The sequence below is a fragment of the Thalassophryne amazonica genome, chromosome 13 (genome assembly GCF_902500255.1).
Source record: "Thalassophryne amazonica chromosome 13, fThaAma1.1, whole genome shotgun sequence".
Lineage (NCBI taxonomy): Eukaryota > Metazoa > Chordata > Actinopteri > Batrachoidiformes > Batrachoididae > Thalassophryne > Thalassophryne amazonica.
The window spans coordinates 58,670,907-58,697,184 of NC_047115.1; the positions used below are offsets into that span (position 1 = coordinate 58,670,907).

The 26,278-nt window shown below is 40.4% G+C and overlaps 1 long non-coding RNA gene across 1 annotated transcript; it reads right to left on the reverse strand.

Moving 5' to 3' along the window:
• Positions 1-20,754: 20,754 nt before the first annotated feature.
• Positions 20,755-23,484, reverse strand: LOC117523217. Its single transcript, XR_004564445.1, has 3 exons — positions 23,364-23,484; positions 21,114-21,178; positions 20,755-20,851 (listed from the first exon to the last, which is right to left on the reverse strand). It is a non-coding gene; the product is annotated as an uncharacterized LOC117523217 (long non-coding RNA).
• Between the last annotated feature and the right edge of the window lie 2,794 nt (positions 23,485-26,278).

The window sequence follows — 26,278 nt, forward strand, 5'->3', positions numbered from 1 at the left end:
TATCTTTTACAAGGGAGACCTGGACAATTATAAAGTTTCCAATTCACCTAACCTACTGATCCTATGACTAAAATACTTCCAACAGAAACTTCTTTCAGGCCTGTTCTGAATTCTGAGAGAAGCTCTTGCCTTGCTCTGGAATATTTATTACAATACATGAGGACATCCCTAATCACCAAAACAATGTCCTAAATAAGGTCTTGCTGACTCCTGGATGAACCTATCCCAGAGATCAAGGATCCAGTGACCAATTTCATATTTAATTACTTTAAGACTCATTAAAATGTTGACATAGAAAACCTGTAAAGCCTACTTTTTGTACACAGAAAATTCACAGGAGCTATCGATAAGAGAATCGATAAAGAATCGGATCGATAAGAGGAATTGATAATGGCTTCGATTTTGAGAAAATCTTATCAATACCCATCCCTAATGTAGACACACCAATCAGTGCCCATGACCAACATTATCTTCACACCTGACATTGTTTGTACAAAAACTCATAGAAGAAAACAGTAACTCAGGTCCTCTTAAAAACTGCCCATAATGTCATATCCATAGCGTGCTGGAGTCCAATATTATCAGTTCGTGCGAAGGGTGTATGGTTTTTCTGAAGGGTGTAAAAAGCCATATTCATTGGTAAAACAACTTGATAACGATTTATCATATACCTATAAATGATAAATACACGCGAACACAATGCGCATGCTCTCCCTTCGTTCACTGCCTCCGGGGGTAGGGATACAGGACCCGCAAAGAATCCAGTCATGGCCACGGAGCTCTGCGGCTGCGGTTACCAAGACCATGCAGCGGGCACTGCGCATCAAAATAGCGAGCGTAGTGAGAGCAGTGAGAGCAATTGCAGTGATGCCGACCGGTGTCGCGACCGGCCCGCCTGATAAGGACGCAGAACACAATGCGCTGTGTAAAAAAAAAAAAAAAGAAGAAGCATGCAAAACTGCACTAAAAAATCAATGAAACTGCGAGGCCTTGAAAGGGAGTTACGTTCTAAACATAGGTGAAATCCGCAAAGTAATCAGGGTTATTTTTTACAATTATTATAGATGTTTTAAGGCTGTAAAACCCCTCACTACACACTTTATACACTTTTCTCAAACAGGCATTAACATTTTCTCTCACGTTTCTCTCCTGTGTAAACACTCAAAGTTCAAACCTTAGTAGACAAAAAAATAGAACGTTTCCTATAAATAATTATGATGGCTTTAGAACTAACGAATTTAATTTTAACCATCAAGCTACGAGGTTGGACACGTAAGAAATTATTAATAGTGACTCACCAGTATTTCACAGTTCCTCTGACCGCGCCTCTTCGTCGTGGCACCGCTCCCGCTGTCCGGATTGGCTGATTACTCGCCGGGTGGTATGAAAAATATTACCCGTCCGCGAAAAGGGCGTATTGCTATTTATTCTTTAGTGTTTTATCCAATCATATTGGCGTATCATTTATAGGTATAGATAGCAATTGATACACCAAATACATAACACACACAGTGCACCAATGAGTCACCATTGGTTCACTAGTTATAAATTGTGGAGAATACGTAATTGTGCTTTAAAAGAATCGGTGAAGTTTGCCTGTTAGTTTCATCATTTATATTATTCCAAAGAAGAGAACATGCTGACTTCATCTTACCCTTAAAACACAAAGTAATCCTGTAACTTGTGACTGCAAAGCACAGGGCGGTACATAAGGCTACACATAGTCTCTGAGTTAAGTCAGCAAAGTAGATTGAGTATTTTATATGTCGACAATAAAACCTGTAAACTGACATGAACAGGCAGTTATCAAGTGAGGCTAAGATAATGTCATATTGTGTTTACTAGTAGTGGCAATATGTGAAGAAGGTGATGATCCATCCATTCAGCTGTCATTGGGCGAGTGGCAGGGTAAAGAATTTCATTCCTATAAAAGTGCTATTTGTAATTTTACTACAGTCACAGGCAGAGCAACACAGACGTAAGCAGAAAACTCTGAATGACAGAAAACAATGTTGAAGAGCAACACTTGGATAAGCTGTATCTTCTTTCTTTAATGTTACCTTTAATGCATGTATAAATTTGAATCTGAACCGGCAGTAAGAATTGAAAGAATCACATTAAAAACCTTGAACTGTCAGGATCTTCCACACAGAATCATCCGCCCTCATCGCTGACCTGCAGCAGCCGGAGGAGGAAGAAGAAATCACTGTCCACACTGATGATCACTCCTAAAAATGGTCAAATCAAAATAAATTATTATCGGTAGTCTAAATGTTGGGGGTCCATAACTTCACTACGAGTAAATCCGAATCGCGACAAGTGTGCACGAGTTAACGGGGCTCACCTGTAGCTGTTAGTTGATTAACTAAACTGTGCCCACCACTGATTGTAACAGTCACCTTCCACCTCTTCCTTCTTACAGCATCTCAGCTCTGTGATCTCATTGTATTTACATTTTTTTATTTCAGATAAAAATAATGAGCATGTCTCCCTATGAGAACAAAAAAACGACAGTCACAACTGTGTTAATATCTGATTTCTGCCCGTCATAATCGGGCAGTAAAGCGTTTTGTTTTACTTGCTGCTTGGATAAAAGCCTGTCAACTTGTTGCAAGGCCAAGATTAATTGCTTCAGTTAAGGTGATCTAGAGCGCTGTTTGGTCATGTATTGATGGTAGTTGCCTTGGCCCATTTAGCTTGCTAGGCCTTTGGGGAGTAGAACATTCAGTACAGCCCAAGGCCAAAGCCCGACGCATCTATCACTGGGATTACATCACTTACATCATCAAAGGTCGGAAGCATTAGGAGGTTGTACTTTACCCCGTTCTTGTGTGACAGATCTGTTGCAGCGAATGGATGCTACTTTTTACTTAGTGTTTTTCTGCAATGTAATAACTGAAAAATAATAGTATTTTCTAAATACAGCTGCAGCAAGTACATTATCTACAGCAAGCAGCTCTGTTTTGATTTTTAAAGATTATCACTGAAAAGTGACCTAGAGGATCTATTTCTGTGATACAGTATGCGTGTGTACAATCATGTTTGAATTTGTATGAGTAGGCAAAGGAACGGATGTGACCAAGAAATAAAATCAATTCTGTAATTGGTGTCCAGGTCCTTATCAAGTGGTTTGAGATTCATTTGCACGAGGTCACAGAGAAGATGAACCATGATGACAATTTCACAGCCCAGAATACAGCAACAGAAGATGTCTTGTTTTAGCTAATACAAAGGGTGTTTGTTTGCTGCTCTTTTTTTGGCCGTGTCCTGTGAGTTGAAAATGTGACACAGCGCTGACCTTTGTTTCTGCGGTAACAGGCGGGCTCTGTGTTGAGCTGCAGAGAACTGCAGGGTGGGTGCGGCTGTCAGTGGCCCTTTGCTGCTGACAGTTGATCACATGAGCTGGCTAAAATAACACGGCGCTTTCATTTCAGCCATTGTCTACACATGGCCAAGTGTTTCCGATCTCCAAAGAACTGGATCCATGTTGTCGTAGATTTGTGCAGTATCTATCAATGCAAGTAATGCATGTGCTAGTGCACTTTAAATATGCATTTCAAAAACAGCGTGATTGTAATTTATTCACTTGTTTTAATGTTTCAACTGGATACTAACCAGAATGTTTCAAAGCATTTGTTTTGAATCGGTGACGTACTGAGGCTCCTTTCCAGACAGTTCATGATGTCCTATTTTTGACATACGGACTCCAGAATAATGTTTCAAACAAATTATTCCGGGGGAGCATTTCAAGTTTAAGTCGCTAATTTGTCAAATTGGCAAATATTTTTTCAATGTCTCCAGCCACACATTCTATCTATTGTTTAATTCTGGTTTTATTTTTCATAGTGTTTTGTATAATTTGTCTAGTGTTTGCCCACATATGGCACATTGCAATTTAGATGGCATAATCAAGAGTGAGGTATTCTGGTGAGGGAAGATATCTGTGCACAAAGCCTCAAAGTGCACAAGCGAATCATACTTAGGAACAGCAACCGGTACTCCCAGAGGTGAAGCAGTGGAGCTCCAAGTTCTTGCAAAACACCATTCTCCTCCAGCCCATCAGGTGGAAACTGACCCCCTGCTACACCTGGACCATCCCACGGACATCTCCCCGTCTTGGTGTTCCTCGCCTGCCAACTAAAAAGAAGAAAACCACTGTACAACCACTGTATGGTACACACCAGAGCAATTAAAGTTTAGCATGCTTCCATTAATTTTTACTTTTATTTCTTCAAACTTTTTGCTTTCAGTTCAGTTTAACTGCAGTTTGATGCACTAATACACTTCTCTGTGTGTACAAGCATGTGTCATCAACTCAGCAATGTAAGGAATATCTGATTATTGTTTTCTGTGTGTGTGTGTGGGGGGGGGGGGGGGATAATTTTAGAACTGTGCAGACTAAGATTTTTTTATTTTAATTATCTATCTATCTATGTTTTTTTGGGGAGGGGAGGGGGATATCTCCAATTCTTCAGTTTTACCCGAGGTTTATATCCTTTCAGGGTGGAAGGATCCAGGTTCAAACCCCACCCTCGCCCATTCTCTATGTAATATAGAGGGGTTTTTTTTTCTTTCTTTTATTTGAGCAAGTTAAAAACATTTATACATCAGGCACATTTGTCTTTTAGAATCCGTACATTGCTCAAAGGGAGGATGAAGTAAGACTTATATTTTCTACCCCCTTTCACATGTACTGTTTTCGGCTGTGCAGACAAGAATAATAAAACATTTTATGATCATACATACCTATATAACACACACCTATCTATATACATATCAACATATATTTGCATAAATACATTACCTCTATACATATATACACAAATACCTTTACATACACCATAACACACACTAAATTCGATATGACTTGATAATATAACAGTTTTAACCCACATACGAGGTCTGTTAGAAAAGTATCCAACCTTTTTATTTTTTTCAAAAACCATATGGATTTGAATCACGTGTGATTGCATCAGCCAAGCTTGAACCTTCGTGCGCATGCGTGAGTTTTTTCACGCCTGTCGTTGCGTCATTCGCCTGTGAGCAGGCTTTGTGTGAGCAGTGGTCCACCTCTCTCGTCGGATTTTTATTGCGAATAAATGTCAACGATTTGGAGCTTTGCTGCATCAATTTTTTCCAGAAACTGTGAGAGACCTCCAGGTGGTAACCATTCGGAAAATTCAAATGGCTTTGAGGGACGATTTTATGGGGATTACACAGATTAAGGAGTGCTCCAGCCGGTTTAAAGACCGCCCACAGCTGCTGAGAGCGCGCCGCGCTCCGAGCGCCGATCGACAGGCTGAAACAACCAGATCATTTCCAACGTGAAGGTTAGCCTCTGTGATGGTTGAAGTGCTGCGGCAGTGCGTGATTACAGTGTAATAGCATCGGGCACATTTCACATTAGATGTACAATATCTGAACAAATAATAATATTGAGGTTACATGTTTTGGTGTTGCTGAAGCTTGAAGTTCCAGACAAATGTTGCTGTGATTCTCCTTGATTCAGATGCTAAACTTAGCCACCATGGTGTTATCTGCAAACAGCCTCCACCTGACTGAACGTATCTGTCGCTCTGCATGATCTACGACTCCTGCTGTCTGTCACAGATAGACTTAACCTACACTAAATCTGTCCACATAACGCTGACACCACCGCAAGGTTCAGCAGTGCTGCAAGTTGCATTAGGAAAACTGTGATGAATCTCTTTTACAAAAAGGAGCGATCTGCAAAGCATTAACACTGACAAACTGTATTTTGTCAAATGATCCTGCAATCACCCAATATTTTCCCAGCTTGAAAACAAATAAACCAAACTTACACTTGTAATTTGGACATTTACATAAAAGCCTCTTTAGTCTTCAGTGTGTTTTATATTCTCTCTTAAAATGAAACAGACACATCATGTTGCCACTTTCCTTCAGTCTAGAAGATATGTGTGTATTTGAGTGTTTGTCTTACTTCAACATCAAAACAGAACCCCAGCATCAATTTGTCAGCTTGTCTGGATGCTGTTATTAAGACAGCAGGAGCAAATCTCCTCCCAGACAGAAAGACAGCTACAGACATGTAAGACATAAAGGGCCCTATCTTGATCATCTCTGGTGTACAGTATATGTATACTGGACAAACGCTCCATGACATCATCCATTTCTGAATGGCAGTTAATGGGGCAGTTACGGATGTTGCCATCTTGGCAGTAATTAACACATATTTTCATAATGGGTAGCTTGGGGTGGTATAACAAAATATGACCAGTATTTTACCTTAGTGACAGTTGTGCCATCAGTGGACCTAATGGTGCCAAACTACCAATGCCTGCTAATGGTGCTAACATACAAATGAAATCATTTCCCTCAACAGAAATACTGAGGCACAGACTTCTTAGATGATTCATTTGTACAATTAACCGCTCAACAAGCCATGATGTCACACAAAGGGCAAACACGCTGTCCACAGCAGCTCACAGCTAATGCTAGCAAACTCTTCTAGCATGGTCCTGGAGTTACAAATAACTTATTAAAAAACCCCCCCCCCCCCCCCCCATAACGTTGTCATGAACAGGGAAATGAGTTATAGAGGTCAAGATCCTGTTTTGTTTTTGTGTTTTCCAGACTATACAGATGTTTATTTCTGTTCTAAAGTTGAGTATTGTGAGATTGGGATTGATGGGGAGTGACTCTCAATTGGAGCCAGCCTCAAGTGGCCTTCAAGGAACAACTTTATTTCACTTCCATATTAGGTTTATATAGTACTGGAAGTTAGGGCTTGGGCATAAGGCACATAGTACAAGTGCTTTGGGGACATGTTCAACTCCACTTTGTGTACACAGTGTGAAATCTGGGTCCAAATAAAGTGCAAATGGCCTGATAATTCAAAAAGATTTTCATCTGTTCATCTCACCCTGATGACACAAGTGTGCTAGAACCTGGTGCTGCTTTGCTATTTAGATGGTGGACTCAGAAGAGAGAGGGGTTTTTGGTGAGGAAACAGATCTAGAAGCAGAACTTTAACACACATGAACTGATCATTTAAAAGAAGAGCACAAATTCACCAGCGCTCCCTGAGGTGAAGCATTTGAGTGCCTCATTGCACAACATCTCCTCCTTTTCACCACCCAATCCACTCCGTAACCTACCATATGCAGACACCCATCCCTCTGCACATGGACTCTATGTCCTCCACCCACCAACCCAGAGAGAAAGAATTCCACTATTTAAAGTTGAGTATTAAGTGCGTCTGAATGCTGCATTGTGCAAATAACAGAAAAGCTTTGCTTGGCCTTAGACCAAGTTTTTGCTGGTCTATGGTGCAGTTACGTTCAGTTCCCACATGATAGAAAAGCACAGTCGGCTGCATCAAACCTCATTTTTAGACCAACACGCCTACGGGCACATGAATAAGCCCATTATACTCATTACCTGTGCAACGTGGGCACCGGGTGTCAAAATAACAACTGCATCAGCATACTTGCACCATGTGGAAGACAAGACCCAGAGTTATTCCACACAGTCAACAGGTTCTGACTGCTGCAAGTAACCAGACGAGGTTTCTATGGAGGAGATGATTCAGGACCAGTGGCTCTGATGTGTCTCAGTAAATATGTGACAACTGACATGTCTCTAATGACAGCTGGGAATTCAGTGTTTTGCTGTGACTTAACCATAACCATACTGAACTCTAGCATGCACTGATCCTTCTCGTGCAATCCTAACCATGAGCAATAACCCAATCACCCATGGACAATATACATTTCTGTGCAATATTTATATCCTAGCCGCACCTTGCACTAGTGTCAATTGTATATATTTTTCCTTACATTGTTGAATTTTTCTTTATATCTTGTTTTTGATACATACTCTTGCACTATTTTATCTCTTTATTGCACTATTTTTATTTATTTATTTATTTTTTATTCTATTTTATTGCACTGCAACTGGATGGCCCTAATCTCACTGTACCAATGTATAATGACAATAAAAGGCATTCTGATTCTGATTCTGACTTTGGAGCAGAAGTTGACTCCAGCTTTAAAATGCAAAGAAAAAAATATTCAAACAATGAGATACTTTATGATCTCAATGTTGATTTTCATGTCATTGAAAGAACAAAATACTGCTCACCAGGCTCGGACTGGTAATCTCTGATTTGGGCATTTGCCCGGTGGGCCGCTGCACGTTTAGACGTGCGTGGGCCGGCCATCCCATATTTATAGAGGTTATGGAAATATACAGTGTTCTTGAACCGTGCGCTGCTGTCAACACGAGGAAAGTCCATGATGAGTGAAGCTACAGCAATTAATCGGCGCAGCTGCAGAGCCACTTCCTGAATTTGTGTCAAAATAAAAGTTCTGTAGTGTTTCATACACGGCGCAGTCTTATTCTAGGTTTCAGTTTTGTTTCCGTTTGATCACACAACGGAGACTTACATCGAGCACAATGATTGACATGACCAACAGCCAATGACAATGGAGAGCATACAGGGTGGCCAATCAGATTGCAGGAAGAGCAGGCGGCCGCTCCCGCCCCTGTGAATGGATTGAGTCCTCGGCTGTCCTACTGATACAAGGTTGGAATCGTTTCTTTTATCTTAATTAACTGTGCTTTACTTTTGTTAATCTTTAAATGCAACAGCTACGGACTTCAGCTCAATTTGCTGCTGTGTGAATCCTAGCAGTGGTTACACATTACCTCTCTCTCTCTCTCTCTCACTCACACACACACTTTGGAGACACAAAAACTTTTCCTCTTGTGTGCTTTTGCTTCCGTTTTGTCAGACCCGGCGCCAGAAAAAAAAAAAAAATCACAGGGGGGCGGGGTCCCCCCCCCAAAAAAAGTGCGCACCGGAGGAGACGTGCACTCCTGGAAAGCTCATGTAGTTACGCTGCACCGTTGTAAGAGACTGAATAAGAGTGAAGAGTGATGACAGTATTTTTTAAATTATTATTTGAACGTATAGACGCTCGGTCAAGTGATCTCCTGCATACCACAGAGCCGGTGTTCTGTCGAGATGAGGTGCGCCAACTTTCGACACTCTGAGCTGTGACGTACCTTCGCATTGTCCAATAAGAAAAACACGGAAGACTCGTGGCAGAAACCACTGATTTGTACAAAATGGATTGGACCAATCCGATTGGTGCAGAAACCACTGATCTGTACAAAACATTAACGTGTGACAGGACTGCTCATTTATAGAGCAGTTTTCTGAAGAAAAATCATTGGAGATGTTTTTTTGTTGTTACCTCAAAATTTCTGATTACTGTTAAAAAAGGTTTAGAACACTTGTAATTAAAATAGGTAAATAAATCAATAATGGTTCTTTAGAAACCTTTCATCTGTATTAAAACCACCTGTTATTTCAGATTAGATAATTTCTTGTTTAACATAAGGAACCTCAGACATTTATTTTTAGACAAATAAAATAACATGTAAACTTGTATATTTTTGAAGTCTGGTAGATTTATATCTTATTTCAACCAAAAAAAACAACACTAAATAAATACAAGTGTTTATTATAAATGCAAAAGGAAATAATTTAACAATGACTGCAGTGTGATTGTAAAGTAGGATTTCTGTGACATAAACCTCATGATGTTTATATATATATATATAATATATATATATATTATATATATATATATATATATATATATATATATATAGTCATTTAAACTTGTAATTTTGTCAAAATATGTAATTGCCTTTAATGTTATCAGGAGCCCCCTCGTGGCGCGGGTCCGCGTTTTGTACTATGATCAAGGTGAATTGACAGTGAAAGTGTGTGTTTAGGTGTGTTTTCATGGTGTTTAGGTGTATAGTATTTGTTCATTGGTGGTTCGGTATGGACAGGTGGGTGTGCGTGTTGGGGGTGGATTCATCGGGCCAATAGTGGGCTGGTCCAGAGGAAAAATGCGAGGGCCGAAATTTGTTCCCAGTCCGACCCTGCTGCTCACCTGTATCCTCTGGAGTAACACAACTAAACAAACTTTTCTTTATATCTTGTTTTTGATACATACTCTTGCACTATTTTTATTTTTTTTTTGCACTATTTATTTTATTTTTAATTCTATTTTATTGCACTGCAACTGGATGGCCCTAATCTCACTGTACCAATGTATAATGACAATAAAAGGCATTCTGATTCTGATTCTGACTTTGGAGCAGAAGTTGACTCCAGCTTTAAAATGCAAAGAAAAAAATATTCAAACAATGAGATACTTTATGATCTCAATGTTGATTTTCATGTCATTGAAAGAACAAAATACTGCTCACCAGGCTCGGACTGGTAATCTCTGATTTTGGGCATTTGCCCGGTGGGCCGCTGCACGTTTAGACGTGCGTGGGCCGGCCCTCCCATATTTATAGAGGTTATGGAAATATACAGTGTTCTTGAACCGTGCGCTGCTGTCAACACGAGGAAAGTCCATGATGAGTGAAGCTACAGCAATTAATCGGTGCAGCTGCAGAGCCACTTCCTGAATTTGTGTCAAAATAAAAGTTCTGTAGTGTTTCATACACGGCGCAGTCTTATTCTAGGTTTCAGTTTTGTTTCCGTTTGATCACAACGGAGACTTACATCGAGCACAATGATTGACATGACCAACAGCCAATGACAATGGAGAAGCATACAGGTGGCCAATCAGATTGCAGGAAGAGCAGGCGGCCGCTCCCGCCCCTGTGAATGGATTGAGTCCTCGGCTGTCCTACTGATACAAGGTTGGAATCGTTTCTTTTATCTTAATTAACTGTGCTTTACTTTTGTTAATCTTTAAATGCAACAGCTACGGACTTCAGCTCAATTTGCTGCTGTGTGAATCCTAGCAGTGGTTACACATTACCTCTCTCTCTCTCTCTCTCTCTCTCTCTCACTCACACACACACTTTGGAGACACAAAAACTTTTTCCTCTTGTGTGCTTTTGCTTCCGTTTTGTCAGACCCGGCGCCAGAAAAAAAAAAAAATCACAGGGGGGCGGGGTCGCCCCCCCCCCAAAAAAGTGCGCACCGGAGGAGACGTGCACTCCTGGAAAGCTCATGTAGTTACGCTGCACCGTTGTAAGAGACTGAATAAGAGTGAAGAGTGATGACAGATTTTTTAAATTATTATTTGAACGTATAGACGCTCGGTCAAGTGATCTCCTGCATACCACAGAGCGGTGTTCTGTCGAGATGAGGTGCGCCAACTTTCGACACTCTGAGCTGTGACGTACCTTCGCACTGTCCAATAAGAAAAACACGGAAGACTCGTGGCAGAAACCACTGATTTGTACAAAATGGATTGGACCAATCCGATTGGTGCAGAAACCCACTGATCTGTACAAAACATTAACGTGTGACAGGACTGCTCATTATAGAGCAGTTTTCTGAAGAAAAATCATTGGAGATGTTTTTTGTTGTTGTTACCTCCAAAATTCTGCTTACTGTTAAAAAAGGTTTAGAACACTTGTAATTAAAATAGGTAATAAATCAATAAATAGGTTCTTTAGAAACCTTTCATCTGTATTAAAACCACCTGTATTTTCAGATTAGATAATTTCCTTGTTTAACATAAGGAACCTCAGACATTTATTTTAGACAATAAATAACATGTAAACTTGTATATTTTTGAAGTCTGGTAGATTATTTATATCTTATTTCACCAAAAAAACAACACTAAATAAATACAAGTGTTTATTTAAAATGCAAAAAGGAAATAATTTAACAATGACTGCAGTGTGATTGTAAAGTAGGATTTCTGTGACATAAACCTCATGATGTGTTATATATCTATATATATATATATATTATATATATTATATCTATATATATATATATATATATATAGTCATTTAAACTTGTAATTTTGTCAAAATATGTAATTGCCTTTAATGTTATCAGGACGCCCCCTCGTGGCGCCGGGTCCGCGTTTTTGTACTATGATCAAGGTGAATTGACAGTGAAAGTGTGTGTTTAGGTGTGTTTTCATGGTGTTTAGGTGTATAGTATTTGTTCATGGTGGTTCGGTATGGACAGGTGGGTGTGCGTGTTTGGGGGTGGATTCATCGGGCCAATAGTGGGCTGGTCCAGAGGAAAAATGCGAGGGCCGAAATTGTTCCCAGTCCAACCCTGCTGCTCACCTGTATCCTCTGGAGTAACACAACTAAACAAACTTTTCTTTATATCTTGTTTTTGATACATACTCTTGCACTATTTTTTATCTTTTTTTTTTTGCACTATTTTATTTTTTTAATTCTATTTATTGCACTGCAACTGGATGGCCCTAATCTCACTGTACCAATGTATAATGACAATAAAAGGCATTCTGATTCTGACTTGGAGCAGAAGTTGACTCCAGCTTTAAAATGCAAAGAAAAAAATATTCAAACAATGAGATACTTTATGATCTCAATATTGATTTTCATGTCATTGAAGAATAAAATACTGCTCACCTGTATCCTCTGGAGTAACACAACTATAGCAGTGACACAAAAATTTATGCTGATCTGTGGCGCTGGTTGATTTGATGGGTACAGTCTGCGGAAAATTACGGAGGGAGAAACCAGAAAAGGTGCAAACTGGGGTCAAGTAATTATTTCAGTGAAATAATCAACTTTGGTGAGTTCAGCTTGGTGTCACCATGAGTGGTCATCTGTCACAATCTGAGACTTACACAATGAGAAACTAATCTTTAGTCAAAGGCGCCATGCCTAAAAAAACAAAAAGTTATAGTGGGTGGAGGGAGGTATTTGGTTTGCAGCAGCATTTCATCATATATACAGTAAATTGAGTGTGAATTTTCATCCCAATTAAGTCTAATTAGTCTTTCTTTTAAAAATGTATTCATTTTTTTTATTTCAATCTGTCAACGGGTGGAAGGATGTGAGATATTTGCTAGGATAATCTGCAAATATTTTCTGCAAGTTTACGTTGGGACATTTTTCACATGCAATTTAGGTTGACACCTGCTTACAGTGGAGTCTATAAGTATTTGTACAGTTACAGTGTTTTTGAGATTTAGCCTCTGTGCATCACCAGAATGGAGTTAAAATGAAAAATCAAGTTACGCTTATATAGTGTAGACTTTTAACTTTAATTCAGCGATTTAACAAAAATATTGTATTAACCGTTTAGGAATATACATCCATTTTACACACAGTCCCTTCATTTTGAGAGCCATGAGTACTGGAAAACTAAATACCACACATGAGGACAAAACCATCACTTTTACAGTCAGTTTTCTTTTGACAAGTTAGAGGAAGGATACGCAAACATTTACGTCAATGAATATGTCCTAGACTACATTTACATCATTAGGCACAAAGATACAAGAGGAGTTAATCATCATAGGCTTCTGGGCTGATTGAAGTACTTATAAATATTATTTATTTTGGCTTTCCCTATTATTCCCTAAGGTACTAAGGTGGGTTGCTGATGAGATTCTTCCCTGAACATAAACACCTGATCGCCAATGAAATCACATGCTGAGGTGATTGGAAAGCGTGGAAAAAACCTGCAGTAGTCCTCGGTTCTTCATGGCACATGATTGCCCACCCCTACTCTAGAGTCTCGTAGTGAAAAACAGCCTTGCATCTTCAGGGCATCAACTCGACCTCCTTTGAAGGATAAAGTCTCAGGTCTCAGGAAAACAACGAACCGCTTTATGGCACTACAACATGTACACGCTCCCCTATCAAGGCATGGACGAGCTAGCAGCTATAAGAACTAGGCAATGATGGCTTTATTTCTTACATGTTCATGTCATGGTAGAGCCGGAGAAAAAGCAAAGAAAACCATTGTCAGAGGAAGTGAGGAAACGAAAAAGAGCGTGACCAACTGAGGGGTCACACACGAGTCAACTTCGGTCACGGCTTTCTTGAATGGTGAGAGCTGAAAGATAAAGAAGTGTGCAAAACGGATGCAGACCTGGCGTTCTTGCGGTTGCTCCATGGACTGTGCTCGGCAATTTCATTGAAAACAAATGCACAGGGATGGGGGGGGGGCTGACAGTGAGTTTTTTTAGACAGTTTTGTGAAATATGTACTCAGAGCTGTAGGGCGAGCTCTGCAGAGAAAAATACGGTCCCAAAAAACCCCCACAAGAAAACAACAAAAAAATGTCCAGAGTTGCACGGTGCCTCTTTAACACCTCACTGTGTGTCTTTCTGCTGATGTTTGCCCCAGCATAGAGCTCCTGGAAGGCACGGTACGGCTCAAGGCAAGGTTATGTTGGGGTAACTTTGTTCGGTGTGTAGGTGGCTGGTTTTGTGTCTGAATGAAAACGCTTGGGAGACGAGCAAAATGAATAACATGTCAGGCTTTTTAGTAGAGACTTCTTGCGTTGATGAATAATTGAGCTGTAGTCAGGCGCAGAGCTGCTTCACGAGCTCTCTGTCTCCAAGTTAAAATTAGACCCTTCTCTCTTGTGCAGACATTCGCTTTGAACTGCTTCTTGTCTCCAAGCATCACTCATCTTCACGGCCCACTCGTGGCTTTCAGTGTAAAACTGCTCAGTCGATATGATTGCTTTATGCACAAAAGAAAATCCACATTATACAAGCAGGGTGATGAGGGGACATTTGGATTCTGTTATTTTACTGAGGCTCGTGATGTCTGAATTTGTTTTTTTTTTTTATGAGCAATTAGAACAGAGTAAAATATTCAAGTGTAAATATTTTTCCTAGGCTGACTGGGGACACTAATTTTATATTCAGAACACCTTCTGCACCATTTATAATGAAGTTCCATCCCTCTTCTGTCTACCTGTCATAGTGAGATCCCCCAGGCTTTCCTGTCTTCACTTGGCCCTCGAAGCCCCAGCAGCCATCTCAATCTGTCCTGCTGTCATGCCCACAACACCACCAAAGAACCCGGAAAGTAGGACACGAAGAACTCAGCACATACACATAAAGCAAGACAGGGGAGGAAAAAAATAACCGCTTCATGAATTGCAGGGAAAAAAAAAAATACCTTGGAGTCCATCACATATCGGCTGTTATCTGTGGACAGCCTGCTCTAAATGGGGCACTCAGTGACTCTTCAAAGCCGCCGTTTCTCTTCAGGGCAACTCCAACTGCATTGTTGCTGTTTTAATTAGAACGGTTTCTCACCCGCTGCCTGAGATCCACCCAGCCGCCACATCAAAGCACAGTGCTGAATAATAATGTATCCGCCAGGCCTCAGGTACAGCCGGAATTTCACAACCCCCCACCTGCCCTTAAATGTCCCTCCACAAAATTTTGTCCCTCTCGGGTTCCCAATTTAGTGCTATTCCTCTGCATGCTGACATAACACTATTTTGTCTTGTTCAGGGAAATAAGTTGACTGTTATGTGTCGGACGCAGCTCGGAGAACCGACCAGCGTTTGAAGGACCCAGTATGAAATAAGCAGAGCACGGTACAAAGGCTAACTGAATTTAATACATAACAGTGAAATATAATAAAAAGGTGCGGCCTGGCGTGGTGCGCTCCCAGCAGCACTAACGGTCCGGAGCCAGAAGCTGTTTCGGACCCAAGGACCCCGCCGACACCCCCCAGGTGGCCGCAACAACCGAGTCTGTGAAAGAAGGAACCATTATGTGAGTCCACACTCTACACACAGAACACTTAAGGGTGTACAAACAGCAACACTTCCTGGCTTGATTACTGATCAGCTTCCCAACCTGCAGGCATGGAACCTCCCGTTCACAAAACTCCACTGCAGTGGAAGCTGATACATGACTACAAACAGCTCAATACAATAAGGTGTGAGGGACACCACATTTACTGACTGTATAACTGTTAGTCACAAAATCTAACGTACCTCAGGAAGTGTGCTGACGAGCGTGAGACCTCACCCCCTCCTCTTTCACAGACTGTGCATCAAACCTGGACGTTCTCAGCATCCGCTGCTGATGAGATGGCTCCCGAGACGACGATCTCACCCGTCTGGTCACAAGGTCGAGTCTCTGGCAAATACACACTGTGCACTCCAGTCTTAAATGCCAACATGTTCCAATCCATCCAGATGCACTACAGCTGTGAGTCCTGACGAGTCGCAGGTGATCAGGGTGAGGTCCTGACAGCCTCAGCAACACAGCCACTCAGTCCCAAACGCACGCCACCTGGGAGGAAACCAAAAGACAAACAAACCGGCAGCCAGGCCCCCCCAGCCATATAACAGTGACAGTAAGTTGTTCCGTTTCTGTGCCGTGGCGACTCCATTTCCCTGGTGATTAAAGGCCAAAATCTTATTATTTGTGTTACATGCTAGCGTGTGGTTACATTATTGCTTTCTTAGGTTTAAATGCCACACAACAAGCCTTCTACCATAGCAAGCATTGACACAAGTGGGATTAATGGGTTTTTAACACAGTATGGTAACATCTTGGGCATCAATTTTACTTGGCTTTGATACAATATTATCACAGTTGGTTTTCACTGGGTTAGCACAGCAACCATGGCAATCAGTGGGTATTCCATAAGTCGCTCCATTAAAAACTGCTGTATATTCATCTAAGAATTTTTAGCTTCTGATAGGTACAGATGAGGACCGCAAAAATAAATAAATAAATAAATAAATAAAATCCCATTTTGGGCCATATTGGCATCTTTTAATAGAACAATTTGCAGTTGCAGTAAAATGAACTCTGCTGACGACTACAGTTGAGCTCCATCGTAGTCATACATCAACTCTAACGCAGTATAAATTATTCTTATTGGAGATGAACAACTTGCGTTAACACTATTTATTTAACCTCAATTTGAAATGGGATCAAATGAAGACTTTTTTTTTTTTTAGTTTAAATAACAATGTTGACGTGGTGGGACATGTCTGATTTTGTTCAGGTAGGTACATGTAAAGCCTTTATTCTATTCTATTCTATATTAGATGCTACAGCTGATGTTCTGTCCAGGGTTCATCCCGCCTCCCCCATGACCCTTAACTGGAGTAAGCAGGTATATAAAATGAATGACAGATTCAAATTTAGTTAGTTATTAAATATTAATTTTGGAACATTAAAAAACCCTGCAAACTTTGGCATATATTTTAGGGACATCATTCTCAAATATTGTGTGGCTGAAATATATATTTTTTTACATGTGTCAATGCGTGACTCAACATGTTTGTTCAACCTTTAACTTTAGCATCTGCAGCTACAAAGCATGCAGCTAGCTAAAAACTACCTACAGCTATATGTATTATTGTGTGTTACAAGGCTAAGTTTCATGCAGGCAAACTGGTTAAATAATCACATGTGGATTGCTTGACTGTTTTGGCAAACAACCTTCAACACGTAATGAAACTGAAGGAGACCAATTCTGTCTTCACTTGTCTTGAACAGACAGGTGTTGGCTCTGAGCATTTTGTTTCACACAGCTGTTTCTGCACTATAAATAGACTGTCTAGTACCTTTATGGAACACTTCTGAACACGTGCGCCATTATTTAAACTCATAGTGTGTCTGCGCCTGGACACAGCCTGCGTGCACACCAGTATAGAAATCCTACTGGTGTTTCATATCGGCTGTTCTCGTGTCTGTGCGCCACCATCTTGGCAGCAGCTGCTGCGCTGATTCATGATGACCTTATTAATGCATAAAGACGTGGAGCATGGGTGGCTCAGTTTGTGATGGAAGAAGCGTGAACACTCCCCTCTCTTACCACCTAAGCTAACAGGCTAACCTTGGTTCAACTGTTTATTAAATCATATTTCTGGGGACTGCGGGTTATGAAAGAAAGTTATGAGCCGCTTAGTTTCCCAGTAATCGTGCATTAAGAGGACCTAATAGATGCAGCTACCAACAGCTGCTAAAGCGCTAACACTATTAGCATACAACATTAAATCTGCCGAGAGTTTCACTCAGCATGAATACGGCAGCAGAGGCATCTTAGATGATCCATTAAAACGTTTTCACCACACAATAAGCCATATTATTCCAGGTGTTTGCAATAACATACTCCAAACAAAGCAGACACAGCCTCCACAATCACTACTAATTGCATTGAGCGGACACAGAGTTATGATCACAGTGAGAGGCAGAGACGCTCTGCTCAGCTGCTGTCACTCAAAGTGACCACGCCTGGGTTGTTGGATGTTATGTGACCTACGTTACCCAGCATGCATGGCGGGTACTGTTGTAGAACAAAATGGAGCAGTAAAGCTGCAGAGAGAAATCCACACTGACTGCCTCAGAGCTGTCATTTGAATGCACTACCAATCGTAACATTCGCCCTATTGACGTATCCCATAATCCCTTGCGTGCCAGAGAGTCACTGCAGTCAAACAACATAGAGAATCCACATGATGACAATTGTAAATGAATATTATACTACAAAAATGTAATTTTTTATGTTTTTCGTCACGTTAATAAGAAACTGCATGCACAATACCCTGAAAACTTGCTAAAACCACGAATAATCCTTGTCTGCTGTTTAATCTGTGTGGAATTTAATAAACGGAAACCGAATTTCAGACATATATATTAGTCTGGAACAAAGAGGACAAACAGTGTTGTAAAGAACAATATCAAGACGTTAAAGAGCAAACTTCACTTTCCTCCAGAACAACATGATCAGGAAGCGAGCGTGGCTCACAGCAGCTCCCATTGAAAATAACGGAGAGGCAGCCTGTGATTCTCGCATGTTTACATAAAACAAACGCAATAACAACATCTATAAACTCAGAGAATATATTCATGAGAGTTTTAGGCATAATATAAAAACTGTTTTACGTTGCGATGTTAATGCTGTTGTCCATGTGCAGCGGTTAAAGTGCAGCGTGAGCAGAGCATCTCGATGCAGTTCTCAATGTTACTGAGATCTCGCAGCACGGAGACCTCTCCAAGGTTTTGCGGGATTTGAAACCTGAAAAGGGTGGATGCAGTTCAGTGGAAATCTTGTTGATAACTGAAAACATTTCAAACAGAGATTTGAAATATATCTGGCTGCAAGTGGAGCAGGTGGGAGAGATGAAAAACTGCTAGCTCCAATCATTCTTCATGTGGTAGGGGAAGACACACTGGATATTTTTAATATCTTTCAGATTGAGTCAGAAAATCTCAAATTGGACACAGTGATGCAAAAATTTGAAGCATACTTTGTGCCAACTAAAAACATAACATTTGAGAGATGTACGTTTTTCTCCTGTGACAAGAAGCGGGAGATTACATTTGACCAGTATTTAGCTGAGCTGCACACATTGAGCAAGTCTTGTGAGTTTCAAGACCTCGGAGACTTTAAGAACAGATTGCACTGTTTGTGGAATTACAGATAATAAATTAAGAGAAAGGCTGCTGTGTGAGAAAAATTTAACATTAGACAGGACTGTGGATTTGTGCAGGGCTGCACAGAGCTCTCATGCACAAATAAAAGAGCAAAGGAAAGGAAAAATGACCCTACATGCAGTAAAACAACTGACCATCATAAGAAACGCCATGCCAGACAAAAGAATGAGAAAGAGGCAGCGATAAAATGCACTAAATGTGGAGGCAGTCATGCTCCAAGATTGTGTCCTGCATAAGGAAAGACATGTAATAATTGTGATTAAAAAGACTCATTACACAAGATGCTGGACAGCTAGTGTCACAAAGAAAAAAGTGCACACAATAAAAGAGGAACGGAAGAACTTTTTGTTGATGTAATGCAGGCATGAAGTGAAAAAGAGGAATGGATTGTACCAATTATTGTAAATGAAAGAAGAATTTCATTTAAATTGGACACTCAGCAGATTCACTTGGGCTCACTTCACTTGAGTACACTCAAAGTGAAAAGCAAGATTCATCCTGTGAAAATGAAGGTGACAAGATACACTGAAGAAAGTATGCCAGTTAAAGGCAGCTGTATCGCCAAGAGTGTTTATTGTTACCAAAGAGCCCAGCAATGATCAAGATGCACTAATGAGAGTACAAAGATGTTTTTGAGGGACTTGGCTAGTTACCAGGTGAACACAAAATACATATTGATAAGACTGTCACGCCAGCAGTGCATGCAGAAAGGTTCCACTGGTGTTGAAAGAAAGACTCAAAAATGAAGTAGCTCACATGGAAAAGCTAAATGTCAAAGAAAATTGACGAGCCAACCAAATGGGTGAGCTCACTAGTGGTAGTACAAAAGAAAAACAGACCATTGAGAACTTGCTTGGATCCCAGAGATCCAAAGCAGTGAAAAGAGAGCACTTTAAGTTACCGACACGTGAGGAGATAATATCCCAGTTTGCCGGTGCCAAGGGGTTCAATAAACTTGATGCATCCTTAGGGTTCTGGCAAATGAAGCTTGAAGAGACTAGTTCGAGACTATGCACCTTTAACACACCTGAGGATCAATACCGATTTCTTCGCCTTCCATACTGGATTTTGTCAGCCCCAGAAGTCTACCACACGGCAATACACACACTATTCAAAAACATACCGGGAGTTACAATGGTGATGGATGATATTATCATCTGGGGATCAAAAAGAAAGAACATGATGTGTGGCTGAGACAAGTGCTTCATCAGACACGAAAAATAACCTGAAACTAAACAAGGACAAATGTGAGTTTACTGTCAAGTCACTTGCCTTTGTTGGAGATGTTGTATCTAAAGACGGGGTGAGTCCTGACCCGAGAATGTCAGCCATGGCAAATATGAAGAGACCTCAGAACAAGGAGGAGCCAAGATGCTTCTTATTAGGGATGGTGACCTATCTTGCAAAGTTCATCCCAGCATCACTGAAAATGCTTCTGGAGCAAAATAATGAGTGGATGTGACAACATGAACAAGAGAATTGCTTTCAGACACTAAAAAACACACTCACCACAGAGCCTGTATTGCGATTCTATGACCCAAGGCCGAACACAAGAATCTCCGCAGATGCTTCACAACATGGCTTAGGAGCTGTTCTTCTTAGGAGCTGTTCTTCTGCAAAAGTATGAGGAGACATGGCAACCAGTGGCCTATGCATCGCACAGAGGTCAACTTTGCCCAGATTGAGAAAGACCTGCTGGCCACAACCTATGCATGTGAATGCTTCCATCAATATGTATATGGACAATCAGTTGAAGTGGAAATTGACCACAAACCCTTGATCGCCATCATGTCCAAAAGTGCATGAAAAAGCTAATAAAAGATTATTTTTTCTCAGACAACTCAAAAAATTCAGAGTCAGTCAAAGCATTCTCACCTCATCCATAATCGTCCGGTATGGAAATTCACACACTGTTGCCTTCTGGAAGACGCTACAGGTCCCTGCCAACGAAATCAGTCAGATTCAAAACAGCTTTTTTCCAACAGCTGTACGGACACTAAACCAAGTCATTAACTGATGTTTCTATGTGTATTTGTCTATTTATTGGTTGTTTGTTGTGTGTTGACACAGAGATGTGAGCATTTCATGATGTACTGGAAACAAATTCCACCAACTTGTTGTGTGGTCATTAATAAATGAATCTTGAATCTTGAATGTCCGCTACAAGTGCAAGAGTATTGGACGTGCAAAACAGAGCTGTCAGTTGTTGGTGACATTGTGTTTAAAGGCAACAGATTTTTTATTCCAACCTCAATGCGCAACAACATGCTAAAAAAGATACACGAAGGGCAATTGGGGGAAGAAAAATGCAAACACAGAGCACGCGCGGTTATGTATTGGCCTCAAATGAACCAAGACAGTAGTCACACCGCAGCCTCATGTGAAATATGTTTGATGTATCGACCTCAACAGCAAACAGAACACCTGTTGAGCCCAAAAGGAGCACACAAAGTCAAAACTGATAAAATCTGAGAAAAACAGAAACAAAAACAGCAACATGACAGGTGAACTAAACCACTGCGCAACTTAAAGAATTCAAGATCACGTGACTGACATCTGGCACATCCAAGGATCGGTGGAGAGAGATACGGCACCACGTTTATATCAGATCCAGACAGATCGTGGAACACTGCTGAAAAGAAACTGTGTTGATATCAAGCCAGAAGTGTTAAGTCAGTGTTCTGTACAACAGCTTGACAGTGCACTTGAAAGCGTGAACACCACAGATGACCTGGCTGATGAACCACCACTGGGCCAGCTGCCGGATCCTGTTGTGCCAGGCGGGAACAGCTCTACGGGAGTGCCAGTGAGGACACCTGGCAGACCAAGGCATAATGTTTGAGCATCGAAAAGACTAATAGAGAGATGTTGAGACGGGTTGTTACTGTTAAAAAAGAGGAATAAAAATTGCTATATGTTTGTGTTCAGGTTTTTTTTTTTATCAAAAACTGTCATTTTTTCTTCAAAGGGAGGAGATGTGTTGTTGGGTGTTATGTGAACTACATTACCCAGCATGCTTGGTGGGTACTGTTGTAGAACAAAAGCGCAGTAAAGGTGCAGAGAAAAACCCATGTTGACAATCTCAGAGTCATCATTTAAATGCACTACCAAGCACAACAACTTTGTGGCTAAAAACATCTTAAATTAAGAAGTTAGTTTAAAATATTCACTCCCTCGTACAGGTGTCACGGAGGAGGAAACTATAGAGACCAAAACTGTATTTTGTATCAGGCTGTAAACGTGATTACAGTCTGCTCTAAATATGGACATTTTAACATGGACTTCTGTGGGAGTGTACTCTGTTTTGAAGCCAGCCTCAAGGAGCCGGTCAAGGAAGTGTAACTTTTTTATACTTCCAGTAGTGCTTCATCGGAGGCCATTGATGTTTTTCTGTTTGGTCTACACTGGTGGAATGGCACCAACTTTAAAGTGAGTTTAAGTTATTGTAATGATCCATCGCCTTAAACTGTTTGAAAATTGGAAGGGGTGATTTTCATACTTGAGCCTGGAATATCTGACAAACTATGTTACCATTGTCTATTTCCCCCAACATAATAGCTGGAACCAAAGATTAAAAAATTAAATTAAATTTTAAAAAAAAGAACACTTTTCCCTTACTTTTCCACTGGGTTCACTTCATTCCAGTATTGTTTTAAAATCAATATTATTTAATGTTATTGATGTCCACGATTTTGTGTAATTACAACTGCCAAACCAGCTGATCAGGAGTGTTTACCTGATGGTGCATTGCCATGCTGCCATGGAAAGTAGACAAAATTACAGTTCCACTGTAATGATGTTTGAGAATTTGACCATCAAAGAAAATAATGACCCAACATGGATTCAGCAGAAAAGATTAATCTTGTCTTTAAAACTCAAAATCCATCACATAGTTCGACACAGGACCACTCATGTGACAAAATAATGGGTGTTCTTTTAAACATCATTAAGGTAAACCATAAACATTATGAAACACAGATGTGCAGAACTGAAACTAGCATGATGCACGCAAAGTATCCATCATGGTGAAACCTGAGGGATGGTCTGATTGCACAGTAGAGATCAGAACATTCTGGGCTGATGACACTGACTGTTTTTTCCAAATGATTCCGTGTGTAATCCTACCTCAGTCTTGACTTTCGTTTGTCATTCCACTGTGCTGACTCAGAGCTGCATTCCTCATACTTCTGTTAACACACACATATGAGGCAATGCCAAAGAATTCTGTTTAAATGTAGAAGTTATGCAATCGCTTCATTTATGATGCATTCAGCTGATTATGCACAAGACATGGTGCCCATTACCAGAAATCATACTTTAATGAGTCGAAAATACAGTGTCAATCTTGGAAACAATGAACAATTATGTAAATCTTAAGCGCCTTTCATTACATGGTGCAATGTATTCAAATTGGGTCATGAACCATCCTCCAGTCAGACAGCAGCTCATTGTTGTAGCTAATTTAGGATATGATTTCCATAAAACTGGAAGGGTTACTTAAAATGGCATAACCTATTTTAATAAACATGACTTTTGAAAGTCATATAATCTTTCATTTGATGAGGCTTTACTTTGTGAGACAGACAATGAAGCAGATTTTAGAAAATGCACACAAAGTAGGACAGCTACTCTCACCCAATTCCGTCTGCGATATATTATTTAAGTCCCTCTCAATAATAATAATGATGATAATGGTAGCAGCATTTGTATGTTACATGTTTCACAAAATGAATGTAAATTACAAATAACATAACAAAATGAGTATACACAGTTATTAAAAAACAGCATGCAAATTTGAAAGGAAAAACAGAAAAATAGGACTAAAATTAAAACATTTAATTACAATTAATAGTGTAGTTATAGAGCTATGCATGTTGGGCCACTAACATGAAATAGATCAAAACAAATACAACGTAGACTAGGGGAGGGTATTGAAAACTGGTTCCTGTTAAGAATCGATAAGAACTGATTCGATCCACTGGAGGTAGCTGGTGGTCGTAGATAGCTCCGACCACCCTGCTCAGAGTGCCGCTCTCATTGGACCGACATCTCTGCTATTTTGGCATTGTCAGATACCTCGCCCACAGATTGAGCTCGCCGGACTACTTTCACCACACTGCTCAGCGTGCCGCTCTCGTTGGACCGACAACACACAGAATGTGTCTCTTCCCAGATAGATCTCTTTGAGTGCAGCTTCTTGTTCTGATTTTAACACAAAGTTAACACCCAAGTCTTTCATCGCCAACTGGAAATGGTAATCAAACCATTCCAATCGTATCTTTCCGAACTCTTCCGCATCAAACTCCATCGAGTCAGTGTTTACAATATGCTTGAGCAATAACAGGTGCAGTTATCATAAACTTTAAGTTTCTTAAATATTTATTACGGCCACTCTTAAAACCTCAGTTATCTTTATAATTTTATTACTGGTAAATTTTAGAATAGATTTAGATGAGATATACTCATTATCTCACAGGAATACATCACAATTATCTGGAAACTACTGTTTGTGCAGGAATTCATCAAGCACGTCGTCCGTGGGTGCATACTAACACAGAATATCCAGAAACTGGACAGCTCACGCACGCTCCGCTGAGGAATCTAGATTAGCTGCACAATCAATGAGTCCAAGTCCGATGATTTGCCCAGACTGACAACAAATATGAGTAAATTAAGTACTTTTATGCATTTTTGTGGCTTCTTGAAGCATTTTGTGAATGTCGAAATGCGCCCCGACCTCAAAACGCTCTCCTGTGATATAAATCAAACAAACCCTCTCTTCTTCTGTGTCTTTTAACAGCAGTCGGCATCCTTATTTTGCACTGCTGCCGCCTTCTGCATCAGTCCATTATAGCAGTACTAAATCCTCTCGAGTCCAGTGTCTTTCACGTATTTAAAAGCCAACACTTCCCTCTCCCACTTTAATTTAACCTTTATTTAACCAGGTTAGTCCCATTGAGATCAAGATATCTTTTACAAGGGAGACCTGGACAATTATAAAGTTTCCAATTCACCTAACCTACTGATCCTATGACTAAAATACTTCCAACAGAAACTTCTTTCAGGCCTGTTCTGAATTCTGAGAGAAGCTCTTGCCTTGCTCTGGAATATTTATTACAATACATGAGGACATCCCTAATCACCAAAACAATGTCCTAAATAAGGTCTTGCTGACTCCTGGATGAACCTATCCCAGAGATCAAGGATCCAGTGACCAATTTCATATTTAATTACTTTAAGACTCATTAAAATGTTGACATAGAAAACCTGTAAAGCCTACTTTTTGTACACAGAAAATTCACAGGAGCTATCGATAAGAGAATCGATAAAGAATCGGATCGATAAGAGGAATTGATAATGGCTTCGATTTTGAGAAAATCTTATCAATACCCATCCCTAATGTAGACACACCAATCAGTGCCCATGACCAACATTATCTTCACACCTGACATTGTTTGTACAAAAACTCATAGAAGAAAACAGTAACTCAGGTCCTCTTAAAAACTGCCCATAATGTCATATCCATAGCGTGCTGGAGTCCAATATTATCAGTTCGTGCGAAGGGTGTATGGTTTTTCTGAAGGGTGTAAAAAGCCATATTCATTGGTAAAACAACTTGATAACGATTTTATCATATACCTATAAATGATAAATACACGCAGAACACAATGCGCATGCTCTCCCTTCGTTCACTGCCTCCGGGGGTAGGGATACAGGACCCGCAAAGAATCCAAGTCATGGCCACGGAGCTCTGCGGCTGCGGTTACCAAGACCATGCAGCGGGCACTGCGCATCAAAATAGCGAGCGTAGTGAGAGCAGTGAGAGCAATTGCAGTGATGCCGACCGGTGTCGCGACCGGCCCGCCTGATAAGGACGCAGAACACAATGCGCTGTGTAAAAAAAAAAAAAAAGAAGAAGCATGCAAAACTGCACTAAAAAAATCAATGAAACTGCGAGGCCTTGAAAGGGAGTTACGTTCTAAACATAGGTGAAATCCGCAAAGTAATCAGTGTTATTTTTTACAATTATTATAGATGTT